The sequence below is a fragment of the Canis aureus genome, chromosome 18 (genome assembly GCF_053574225.1).
Source record: "Canis aureus isolate CA01 chromosome 18, VMU_Caureus_v.1.0, whole genome shotgun sequence".
Classification (NCBI taxonomy): domain Eukaryota; kingdom Metazoa; phylum Chordata; class Mammalia; order Carnivora; family Canidae; genus Canis; species Canis aureus.
This window is the reverse complement of record NC_135628.1, coordinates 2,324,180-2,337,328: the sequence shown is the minus strand read 5'-3', so window position 1 is coordinate 2,337,328 and position 13,149 is coordinate 2,324,180. Positions and strand designations below refer to the sequence as shown.

Sequence of the window (13,149 nt, the reverse complement as noted above, 5' to 3'; positions counted from 1 at the left end):
AGTATTCAGATTGTCCTAAAAAGTCCTACAAGTGCCAGCCTGTCCCCTCCACCACTACTGCTCTGGCCACTTCCTTCTGCATCACCTGCGCTCTGACCACACTTGCTTCCCAGCTATTCTTCCAGCAGAGGAGGTGTATTCCTGCCTAGGGTGCTTAATCTTAATTTGCTTGTTCTATCTGCCTAAAATATTCTTCCACAAACTATATACCATGTTCCTTCACCTCCTCTGGTCTTTACTCAGTCATACCTTGTTGGCGAACCCTTTTCTGATCATTCTATTTAAAATTTCAATGTCTGCTCCCACATCCATCATAACATTCTCCATCCCTTCCTTGCTTTATATTTTTCCATAGCAGTTATCACTATCTAGTGTTTTATATCTTTATTTTATGTATCATTTATATCCCTCCTTCCCTAAAATATAAGCTCCATCTTAGCAAGGAGTTTTAGCTCTCCAGTTAGTGCCATATCCACAGTGTGTAAAAACAGTAAATTCCTGGCATATGGTAAACATTCTATAAATTTTTGTCAAATTATTGATTGAATAAAAACCCCATTAAAGGATAAAAACACATGGAGGATTCTTTTTCTTTTATTTGCCTTACCTTTTCTTCTTGTGCCTCACAACTTATTTTCCTAATAATATAATTTTAGAATCTATTACTTCAACATCCTATTTTCGTCCTCATTCTTGTGAATACACAGTCCAGGAATCTTCCTTCTCCCCCAAATAAATGCCAACATAAAGACACTTTTCTTGTCCTCTAAATATTGGAGAGAAAAGAACAAGGAAATAGCACAATTAATAACCTGAGACTGCGTCTTCTACTTGCTGCTTTTTCAATGCTTTCTTCCTTTTGCTTCTCTCTGCTAATGAGTCTCACCTTAGAATTTAAACTAGGTGGAAACGTAAATGCTCCCAATTAGGAGGGAAAGTTTCCCTTGCTTGGAAACTTGGGAAGAAGGGAATTCTTTTCCTAAGTGTGTCCTACCTAGGTCACCAACCTCCTCCATAACTAAGCATAACATTATTATCTTTATGTAGATTTAGTGGAGCTCCCTTTAGAGGTTTTTATTAAATGAGCACTATAGATAAGGCGCTCTTTAGGAGCTTTCAAAGCTGTAGTGTAATTTCATTCAAAAAAACAATGTTAGAGACCTAAATTATTAACCCTACATTACAGTTTAGAAAACTGAAACTGGGCCGAAATAGGCAATGTGCCCAAACTCAGCAGTCTAGAGAGGACCTTGTATCCAAACTCATGTTGGCCTGACTCCAATAGTGGTTCTCTTTCCATTTCCCTATATCCTGATTACAGAATTCTTCATGCATCCTGTCTCCTCTTTCATCATTCCAGTTTTATTCTCAGCCCCCTAAGGCTTTTAGCAAGTGACTAAAGAACTTAAGAGGATTTGTTTCATCGCCAAAACCATTTTTATTTATTTATTTTTTAACATTTGAAATTTGAGTCTAGAATATAAACCATAGAAACATTACCCATTTCGAACACGTGTCAGGAGGTAAAAACAAGCTAAAAACAGCCTGTTTTAGGAAGTTATCAGGGACATTTACATACTGATGCTGATTATATTTTACAGGCTAGGGAGAAACTAGGGACAGGCCGAAGCCTCAAATTAGGCTGATTGCTTCTTCAAAGAAAGACCATTTTCTTTCAATCTAAACAAAAAGAAGCGCATAGAAGACAAAAAGATTTAAGAGGCTTGACACTCTTCTTTACAAATTCAACCAAGATAAGTAATTCTTTTTCCTATAGACTATTAGAAAAATGAATACCTTCCCAGATAGTTAAGAGCGTGCTTTCTTTCTTTCGTTCTTTCTTTTTTCTGCCTTGAAGTATAACTTGGACAAAAGGGAAAATGTGTCCCTTGTTTCTACTTAATGCTTTATTGTCAAACCTACTATGTGATTTTTATTCTGCTGTCACCCAGCACCTTCCGTGTTCCTGGATGCCAAAATCCTCTGGAGACAATGTGCTGCTTAAAGGCATCCTTGGTGGTGGTCATGGTGTCATTAGCACCTTCTGCCCCAGGCACCCCAGCTGAAGGAACTGGCCATCCTAGCCCCCAGCTCCTGCAATGATTTGTACCTGTTGACAGGATAGCAGCTAATTAGCCTGGGTGGCTTGTCAAGGCTGCCACTGAGGTTGCTCCGCTTCTGTCCTCTTTGTGAAAAATATCTACAAAAAGCAGGCACGTTTTCACTAGGGTTCTTAGAGAAAATTATAATTACTTTTTTTTTTTTTTCAGTTTGCCAAAACACTCCTTCCATCACTACCATGTCTTCACTACCAAGAGGCTGGGTACAAATGATATTTCAGATATTTTGCCCCCGTCTCGTTTCAGTTGAAGACCCCACAGACTCCGACATCACTGCCCAGTTCAAACCTACATGGCTCTGCTTTTAGTTTCCTTTTCATTCATGTTATTCTCTTCACCATGCGTATGGTTTTAGGCTGCTAAATATTTGAGTTGCTATTTGAAATTATATAATTGACAGAGGCTTCTACTGTCAGAATTTTCTAAGAGGTGCAGGATGCTTTTTCAAAGAAGACTATAAATATGTATGTAGATTAATGGAAATTGTGTTATTTTTGCAACATATAATGCTATTTTTGTTTAAAAAAAACAGATTTCTGCCCTCATTTAATTCTGCTTTTGTCACCTTTCTAAAATCATAATCTGCCCACTCCTGTACTTGTAGTTTTCCATTGCATATCTAACAAATCAGTGGGTATGCTTAGTAAATTCAAGAAATTTTAAAATACGCTCGAGAAAGTTGGATCCTTACATGAGTCCGTCTTTAAAAATAACCAAAAAGACAATCATGTTCATCAATCTGAATGGGAATTAAGTCACTTAGTTATAAGAAATGTCGGAAATAAAACCCTAAGTTTACATTATTTTCACAGTCCCATAGGATGTGTAAGATTTTTGGTATCGGTTGCTCTCTTCATAAGTAATTTCATTGTCATTTCCTTAGTGCACTTCCAAATGTATTGTCCAAAACATCCCAAGGAAAATCATGGAATTTTGTTGTTATTGTTAGTATGCAGTGGTCTGAAGAGTTAAAGCCTTCAACAGATACTCAATATTTGATATTTGAAGTAACATCCTATAAATAAGATTATTAAACCTGAGAAAATTAATGCAAATAGAGTAGTATCATCCTTTTAAAAGAAGAAAGTCCGATATAAATACTCTACTCTTTTATTTAAATTCTAGATTCTGGGATTCATGCAGCTTTGCCTTGTTGAGATTAAATTTGCAGGTAACTGAGCATTTTAAAGAGTGAAGACCATAACTATAAAGGGTCTCTGGCCAGGAAGAAGTATTACTATTTCTAATAATGTTCTTTTAATAGAGTAATACTTTTAAGTATATAAACCCCTAGAATGCTTTTGAAGATATACCATTATAGAAAATGTACACACTCTCTGCCATGAACCCTTTCTCTTGTTGGCTGAAATAATCATCTCGCTTGTTACTTTATCCTGTATTAAGTGATAATAATCCCTATTTTATCACAGAAGGTATAACCCCTTGCTAAGAAAAGAAATAAAACAAGAATGTGACTACTAGAAAGGCACCAGAGATGAAGAAATAAACTTTTCAAAGAGGAACCATAAAACAAAACCACATCACTATATCAGTTGTCATATTTTCAGTGGAATACACAAATATCAAATACCAAATATCAAAACAAACAACTGAGAGCACTAGTTTCTTGCTCTGCTTTAATCCTCTTTTTCATTTATTTATTTACCTAGGCTTACTTTCATCTTCGGATCAAGCCAAGACAGGCATGCGGCTACTAGTAACAAATCACCAAATATCAAAGCCTAGCGCAACAAAAACTAATTTATGCTCTTGTGAAATCCGAGGGAGACTGATGAAGGCCACGTATAACTCACTAGTGTGTTCTGTTAACTACTTTTTTTCATGTAATCTTTCTCTCACACAGGCTAAGATAATTAAATCGTGACTTAAACTTTGGCATGTGTATTGTACCTTCAAGAGAGAGGAATTATGGTTTCCCCCTTCAACTTTGCTGTTATAATTTGGAAGAATATAATAAGTAGATCTCTCTAAGTTCATGCATTCGGTGCTCTTCTTGTGCTCTCCTTTAAAGCTATGCTAGGAAGTCTGACTTTTTACATTTGTAATCCATAAACTCAGACAAAAGTGTATAAACAAATTAAGCTTTTATTTTCATTTTACACATCACTTTGTATTATAAAGTATTGCATGTGATACAGTGTGTTGAGCAGAATTCTCCTATATGTTTGAGTCACTTACTCACATTTTGCTGTGACCTAGTCTACGGGGAAAGACGCACGCTTAATTGAATCACCTCATCTGTGTAGTTAAAATCATTCAGCTCTTAGTCTTCTCTTTTTACCGTTGGGTTGTTTGTAAATTGTAGATTGAATTTACTCGTAGCCACAGTATTTTATAGGCAGAAAGAAATAAAGGAGGCATCTTTGGTACTTTATATCTTTTACCATTTGTATCCTGGTTTATCAAAATTGAAGGTAACACTGCACGTTATATTACTTTTAGACAAGGACTGCTGGTCATGAGTTGGGCTTTTTAGCACACAAGCAAAATCTTAGCATATAGAAAACAATTCCAGTACATTCTGGAAGGATTAGAATTGAGGTTTATATTTTTCAGGAGTATACTCTGACTGAATGCATTGGATAAGGCAAACATTTCTCTTCTTTCTCTTGTAGTTGAGACTCTTTCTTTCAAGAAGAGCATGTACCAAGCTACCCCATTACCTGATGGAGCTGCCTGGTTGTCCCTTAGCTGTCAATTAGACTATACTGGTGTATCAAATTAGGTTGTCAGGGGTCCTGCCTCTGGCTGAGTCCATTCTTGCAAGCTAGTTAGATAGTTTGATTTGGTTCTTGGTTCAAGGTTATAAAACATTTATTTCCAGAGAACCAAACCAAAGTATGGCTAATTATTTGTCACATGCATTTTTTTTAATCTCGTCCATTCATTTATTCTTCAGATGTGATATAAATAGTACACAATGCCTGCCTTTAGGGGACTTAAAGCTTGAGGTTAAAGAAGCAAGTCCAGGTTGAAATTGAAATAGCTCTTTAAACTGTAGTGTAGAAAAAGGATTGATTTGTTTGCTGAGGTGGAGGGAGAATTGGGCCTTGCTTTTAGTGTTTGCATCACTGCCTACCAAATCACCACAAAATTAGCAACTTCAAGCAACAGCCATTCGTTATCTCACAGTTCTCTAGGTCAGAAGTCTGAGTCCGACTGGGTCTTACAAGGCTCAAATCAAGATGTCAGCAAAGTTCAGGTCTTATCTAGAGGCTCCAGGGAAGAATCTACTTCCCATTCATCCAGGTTGTTGGCAGAACCCAGTTCTTCGGGGCTAGAGGTTCCTGGTGTCATTGGTGTCTCTGGGCAGAGGGCCACCGTCTTCTCTTAGAGGTCACCCCCCACCCACCTTTCTCTTGGCCCCTCTCCACTCCATCGTAAAAGCCAGCAATGGCACTTGGAGCCCTTGTGCTTCAAATGTCTCCAACATTTCCTTCTACTACCAGCCAAAGAAAATTTGTTGCTTTTTAAGGGTTCACATGATTAGATTAAGGCTGTTTAGATAATCTGCTTTAAAATTAATTGATTAGTAATCTCAATTGCAATTGCAAAATCCCTTTTGCCATGTAAGGTAACATAATCACTGGAGTAACACCAGGGGCAAAGGTCATGGGGGGGGGTCATTATGGAATTTTGCACTCTACACTTAAGGGAAGTCTTTTTTTTTTTACAGAGCTAATGTTGAACCCCAGCATTTTGGAGCGAAAGGCCAGAGACAATAGAGCATTAAAGTTTAGGTCATTTTGTGAAGGAAGTTGGGAAAGTCCAATGTGGTTGTATCAAAACAAGCAAGAGATACTCAGCTTGGATTCTTATAGGGAAATATTATGCAATTTCATCGATTTTTATTTCTGCGTTCTTAACTGGTAATACAGTATGGCAGATTGTGTGATTGACGTTGCACAGGAGCATGCTGTAAGACGATAAAGGATGAACAGAGAGAGAGGTCTGATTCAGCTCTTAGTAGGTCTTAGCTCTTAGAGGTGTCAGGAGGAGTTTCCATGAAGAGACTTGAACAGAATTTTGAAAAGTAGGCATAATTGGCAAGTAAGTGGGTAGGGCAATGAATGGACTACAGAAAGAAAAACAAAGTACCAAAGACTTGAGAAATTTAGAGAGGAAGAAAGTGGCAAATGCAGGAGGAAAAATAAATTTCCATGATACTAATGAGATCATTTTGTGTATGTTCAATTTGAGGTGTTTGAAACAAAGAAATGGAGGTGCCTAGCAGTCAGTGAGATCAATTTGTCTCACATTTGGGGGTAAAATTGGTGAAATATAAAGATGTGAGCATCATTTGAATATTGGTAATATTTAAACTCGGGAATTTGAAAGAGTCCTCCCAAAGGAGAAGATAAGGATGGAAAAGTTGAAATCTGTGTGGTATAGTGGAGGAGCAATAGGAAGCAAAGAGAGTAAACGATATGAGTGGAGTCTACTCTTTCAAGAAGCTTGGCTTCAAGGAAACTGAGAACTATAACATAAAGAATGGTGTATTATCCAAAATAGGGTTTTTCTCACGGGGTGCTTGGGCAGCCCATTCAGTTAAGCATCCAGCTCTTGACATTGGCTCAGATCATGATCTCAGGGTTGTGAGATTGAGTCCTGAGCCAGGTTCTGTACTGGGTGTGGAGCCAGCCTAAGATTCTCTTTCTCCTTCTCCCTCACCCCCTATCTTCTTCTAAAAAAAAAAAAAAAAAAAAAAAACAGATTCTCAACAGCCAACAGTGGCATGACTGACATTTGGGGCTTGATAATTCTTTGCTTGAGGGACTGTTCTGTGCATTAAAAGATATTTAGCAGCCATCCCTGAGCTCCCTGAGCTCTACCCACTGGATGCCAGCAGCACATCTCCCCCACCCCCCGCAAGCTGTGACAACCAGAATGTCTCCAAGCATTGCCAAATGCTTTCTGGGGGACAGAATTGTCCCCAGTTAAGAACCAGCACTCTGGAAGGTGTTCATTTTAATTAAACAACCACCAAAGATAAGACTGAATATTGAGACATCTAATGAGGAGGAAGAAACAGTCTGTAGACAGGGTCACTGGGGAATAGAAAACATTCAAAGATGGAGGAAAATAAACCCAGGGAAAAAAGGAGAGTAATACTGTTCACAGGATTTGGAAGAAAACTAAGAGAGGTTGTCAGCCAATGATATCACAGTCTATGATATTCTTATCATTAGAGATAAAAAAAATGAAGCCAACTGTCTCTGTTCCTAGCTGAATACAATCCTCCCACTTGTGTCCTGGCTTCCAGCCGCTCTTACTTTCCCAAGATTATTATTCTGGCAATGCTCCCTTTACTCTCCCTCAGTAACAAATTGTCCCTCTCTAGAGAGTATTCTTATAGTAAAATGATTCAATAATACTGTGAAAACAGTGCTTGAGCCCACAGACTCTAAGGTTATGTGCATTACCTTCCTATTGCTGCTGTAACAAAGAACCTAAACCTTAGGGCTTGACACACAAATTTACGGCCTTACCGTTCAGGAGGCCAGAAGTCCAAAATGATTCTTCAGTGGCTAAGATCAAGCTGTCTGGCAGGACCATGTTCCTTCTGAGGCTCCGGGAGAGAATCTGTGCCTTTGTCTTTTCCAGCTTCTGGAGTCTGCCTACATCTCTTGGCTCATCTTTGAAGCACATCATTCCAATCTCAACTTCCATCATCTTGTGTCCTTTTTATGACTCTGACTTTTTTTGCCTTCGTCTCAGAATGACCTTTGTGATTATCACATTTCCAAATTCCTGTTTGACATGTAAGGTAACATACCAAGAGGTTCTCAGGATTACGATATGGACATCTTTGGGGCGGGGGGGGTGCCTACCATAGTATCGTGAACGACAGACTATGACAATATGAGGAGAATTACGGGAGTTAGATACATGGGATCGGGGAGGAAAAATTGCATCTGGTAGACATTTTGACTGAAAATAAGTCAAACCTTCATCATGATGTGTGTAACAAAAGAGATTGGCCTGTCCATCAGTTTCTTGATTCTCAAGGCTGAGCCAGGATGGGATCGGTGTCCCTAAGCAAAGGGTAACGCGCTGTGTAGTTGCTGTTCACTCCATTTTATTCTCATTTTTATCAATGTACTAGAAAATCTAGCAGTTTGATTTTTGGTGCATTTGGAGGCCATCAGGTGTTCTTTAAATGCAGCCTCTCAAGAAAATAAAGTTCCATCGGAACCATCTGGCAAGTCTACGTTCACAAGGGAACAGAGTGGCAGACCCAACCTGCTGGGGATACACATTTCATGCAAATGTGTTAGGCACAAATGCTGCTGCTCCCACGTCTGGAAATGGTCAACGGAGGTCACTCTATTGCTGTGCATCCCATTATTAACAATGTGAAATTTCCAGGCTGTTTACTTCTTTTTGTCACCTGAGATCAGTTCATAATAAGCTCTACACACGCATTCTCCTAAGCACTGACTTAGGAAAGAAAACGATTGTAACCAGAAGTGGGTGTTGATGCCTAATACATGTAAATGTAGCAAGAAACTATTAGACAATGAAAGTTAGCTCCCAGATGGTACTACCATCTGGAACATAAATCCATAAAGGTACTTCTGTAGTATTTCTGTAATGAAAAATCAGGCCTTACTGAGAATTTTTAATGGCCACTTACGAAGTTCACTGTTAACATTAGTGTTGATAAATGACAATTATGCACATACATACAAACTTGCATTCATCAAGGTAGGCTCTAGAAGCTTCAGGCCTCTGTTAAAGAAAAAGTATACTGCAAAGTAATTGGTGTTGGGGAGAAAGATGCAGCTGGCTTAGTAAATGGGATGTGAAATTTTTTAATTCCACATTTTCAAGTGTTTAAGTGCAGAAAACAGCATTCATGTATTAGGACTTTTCTCATTGTTTTCCATTTAAATCCCTCGTAAATATTAACTAAGTACTTAACTCTCTCTTGCATTCTCATTTCACAGATATATGAATAAGAGGCAATAAGTATTCATTTGCAGCTTTAAAGTAAATAATAAATGGAGCCCCTTTGCTATAATATGATTTCCTCTAGAGCAGATAGGGAAAGGAGGATGGCTTTGAGCACTGTCATAAGGAGGGTCCTCCTTAATGTCATTGTGTTATCCACAGTACAGATCTGTGGCATCCCCCAGATGGTATTGTAGTAATGATTCCTTCTATTGATAGTTTGCACAAAACTCCAAAATTTATACTTCTTGTAACATTCTTTTTTTGGAAAAAATTCAAGTGACTTCTAGTGGGGAACTTAATTTTCTATAGGATATTTTTAGAAAATGGTATCCTTCTATGGATATTTAAAAAGCCATAGCAACAACAAGCCTATCTATATGCCACGATTTTATTTACATATTTATGTATTTTTTAACAGTGAATTGGTTCCACTGTTGCTGTTTTCTATGGAATGAGAGTTGAAGAACTTTAGGGCTGAATTTCAATGTGATCTATCCGAGAAATGTGCAATAAACAGCAGACAGATTGATTTCCTAGAAACCTGTCATAATGAGATTGCACAGGATATAGGCCCAGCTTCAGGCTTATTCTTCATTGATCCCTGACTGAAAGCAGGGATACTGCTGACCATGAAATCCCACTTGTTTCCATATTAGAACTTACTAAGGAAGCATGGTGCTGGATGATAATAGCAGATCCTGGAAAGATCTTTGTGAATACAACACACACGCACACACATCGCCTCTCATCCCTGTATTTAAAAATTAAATTGAAAACTTACTAACTTTTGATCCATTATGCATTTTATTGGTATAAATTCCTCAAATGTCAAGCATGAGTAATTCACAAAACATAGATGAATTGGCTCCTCTCATTTGTGAAGCTCAGCACTTCATCTTTTTCATACCTCTGTAATGGAATAGGTTTAGTTATTAGCCGAGTGTAATTTTATAAAGATGTGTATTTGAAAGTAAAATGGAATTCATGATTTCGTCCATGAGTGGCATATTTAAATTCTGTTTCACAGTGAAGTGCTACATATAATTTCATTTTGGAATTTTAAATATCTTCAGTGGATGGGTAGCTTTTCAGCATTAAATATGTCCTCTGCGTTCATTCTTAGCTCCCTGGTGCCAGAAAACTTCAACAAAAGGATACAGAAGAGTCTAACAACACTAATATTGTTAGAAAATCATTATTAGCCAATGTTCTATTTCAGTAGTGGAGAACTGGGAGCTCAAGTCCCAGTTCTGTCCCTGTCTGTTTTTATCTGCCAGATGCATAGGCTATTCCCCCAGAAAGGTTCAGTGGAATATGAGAGAGTCAAAAACCAAATTAGCAGCGCTGGACGGTGGCCATGAACCGGGGTGAAATATGGATCAGCACAAATTTCTCCCATCTTCTCTGTTAGATCAATTGTGAGTGTTTTTCTGATTGAAATAATTATAAATCTGTGATGAGTCTGCTCAATTGAAAACTACCCAACTAAATGCATGAGGCTAGCATCGGTGTTAACCCAAGTCAGACACAAAACACCGATCTTCTGGTTCATAAAGAAAGAAAAAAGTAACCAGACTGAATTCTAACATCCTGTTAGACTCGGCTTATTGGATCGTTATACAGATTAAGAGTACTGCTTAAGTTATATTTTGAGACTTAGGATTCTGGCTATTAATTTACTTCTGAAAATAGGAGGATATAGTAAAATTTCATTTCATATTCTTACTTAGTATGGAGCATAGAATTCTAGAGTGATGTGATGTCTGAAATTGTTTTCCTCTTAATAAAAACGATACTATGTTTATTCCACACTTGTGTATGAAAATTAGTACCCACGGTGCCTCTCTTCCTAAGAAACACGCACGCTATAACAAATTGAGAAAGCTCGAATTTTGCAGAGCACCGTGCACCACCATCACTACCCTGAACTATATCAATTCAAGAGAACGGGATAACATTTACTTTGTTAAATGAGCTGTGCTCTGTTAAGTTTTTTTTTTTTTTTTTTTTTTCCAACTAGTGATATCTGTAAGTCTGGAACGTGTATTTCTGTAGACTCCTACTTTATTTTCCACCCCACCATCAAGCACTTTACCGTAAGTACATTACATGTACCCGGCCTATTTATCTCTTTTCCGGGTGAGCTAATGTGATCCTCTTTTTTTTCCACACAGACCCAGATATTTTATGTTTTAGATCTCAGACCGTAATAACATTTTTCAAAGGTAACCATGCACAGGCAATTCTTCCTTTCATAGATTCCCCTTCCCCCCCATTCCTCATCCAGTTTCCATAAGCTTGTTAACTAGAGCACTTTTGTTGCTGTTGTTGTTTGGTCGGTTTTGTTTTCAGAGAAAATAGTGAATAGAAATGAGAAGGAATTAGGTGGCAGTCAACTTCTCTGTCAAAGCTTAAAGAATCTATGATTCTATGAGAATTCGTAACCAGTCTAGAAAGGCATAGAATGGAAACTATCCTAGTAGACAAGGGGGCATAGGAATAGATAGATGTCATGGTAACTCAGTACATTTTTTAAATGATTATACGTGCATTATTATATGACATTATATATATGTGATATATTGTATATGTAAAATGCATCCAATCATCATTTATGGATTGAATTAATATTCTTGGTGAGGCCCCACAGTTAAGCCAGTATGTGAATTGGTCATAGAGCTTAATAATTCCATGTATATGTCCCATTAACTTACATAAGAAGAAAGAAAAAAATGTGTGTATGTAGTATTAGAATCATTAGAAATTAATGATGAATCATCAATTAATAGACATGGAGGATACTAGAGCTGATGGAAATTCCATGCAATCAGCGTCACACCAAATTATAGGCAAACCGTACTTAACTATTATATAAACTATTAAGACGGAACTTTTTTAGTGAACTACTATGTTTTAACATGATAGGAAAATACATTTTTTCATTATTAGTAGTACTCTTGAGAATCAAATGTAAAGTCATTATCTTTGTGGCCTACCTATCCGCAACTTAAAGACATCGTTTATTTTTTCGCATTATAAATCCTCAGAGATAATTAATTGTGACAGATGTACAAATGGTAGCAATTTATGATTATTTGACTAGAATTATACATTCCTCCAAATGGCATAATTGAGGAAAAGATTATTTTAAAAGTATCTCCACATTGTCTCTAGATAGAAAATACGTGCATGAAATATTGACACCATAGATCTGGAATTTCTCACATTTGATACTGCAAGGCATACCTTTTTTTTTTTTTTTTTTTCGCCTGGGTAACATTCTAATAATGAGGTTCTAGAAATTTGAGCTCTCTACTGTCACTGTCTATCCACTTCATTCATAGTCAAGCTATTTAATCTCTCCAAAACTTTAATTTACTATCACCTCACAATCACTGTCCTCAGGATCTGTGCTATGAGTAGACTGATGATTACCAGACAACATCATTTCTTTGAAAATTAACCCTGTTGAACAGGATATTCAACTCTACCGTCAGTTACGGAATATCAGAGTGAACGTCAACTGCTCTTTGCAGTGCTTATTAATATTGAATCATGCAAAGTGTTGGAGCAAGCTGTAATAATAAGGTAATATTAAGTAAAGCAAATAGGGAAAGGAATTATATACCTTTAGAGACGTCAGGACATCATAAATGGTGGAATCCTCAAAGAACATGTGCCCAATAACAAAACAATGACTAGACTCTTAGATATTTTTAATGTGTCTAGTATTACCTCACTATAGCAGTTTTTATCCATATTTTAAATATAAGGAAAACAAATTCAAGAAAGTGATGCAATTTACCTGAGGTTATATTGCTACCAAGTGGGGAGGGGGTGGAGGGTGGAATCTTAATAAAAGAAATATGCCAGGGTAAACTCAGGAATGAGGGAACAGCAAACTAAGAAAATGCCAGAAGAGTATCTGGAGTAAAAGGCTCCAGTGAACCACAGTGGAAAGTGCATGGGCTTTAGAATAGCATCGTGTTGCTGCCAAATCCCTGTCATCAGCTCATGATTATGGGCAATTTACCTAAGCTCTAGTTCGTGT

The 13,149-nt window shown here is 37.4% G+C and overlaps 1 protein-coding gene and 1 long non-coding RNA gene across 9 annotated transcripts in view; both read left to right on the top strand.

The window, feature by feature from the left end:
* The window catches only part of KCND2 (potassium voltage-gated channel subfamily D member 2), a 478,528-nt gene that overhangs the window by 199,195 nt on the left and 266,184 nt on the right, over nt 1-13,149 (top strand). The gene's annotated exons all lie outside the window — the stretch shown is intronic.
* The window catches only part of LOC144288497 (uncharacterized), a 229,494-nt gene that overhangs the window by 182,998 nt on the left and 33,347 nt on the right, over nt 1-13,149 (top strand). The window contains exons 4-5 of one of the 7 annotated variants that reach the window (XR_013356357.1): nt 3,246-3,291; nt 3,791-4,051. The exons of 3 other annotated variants lie outside the window; for them this stretch is intronic. This is a non-coding gene — a long non-coding RNA (uncharacterized LOC144288497). Of the gene's footprint in view, nt 1-1,601; nt 2,197-3,245; nt 3,292-3,790; nt 4,053-11,118; nt 11,139-13,149 lie in introns of those variants that run through there. 3 more of the 7 variants (XR_013356363.1, XR_013356364.1, XR_013356362.1) reach the window with 3 other exon arrangements.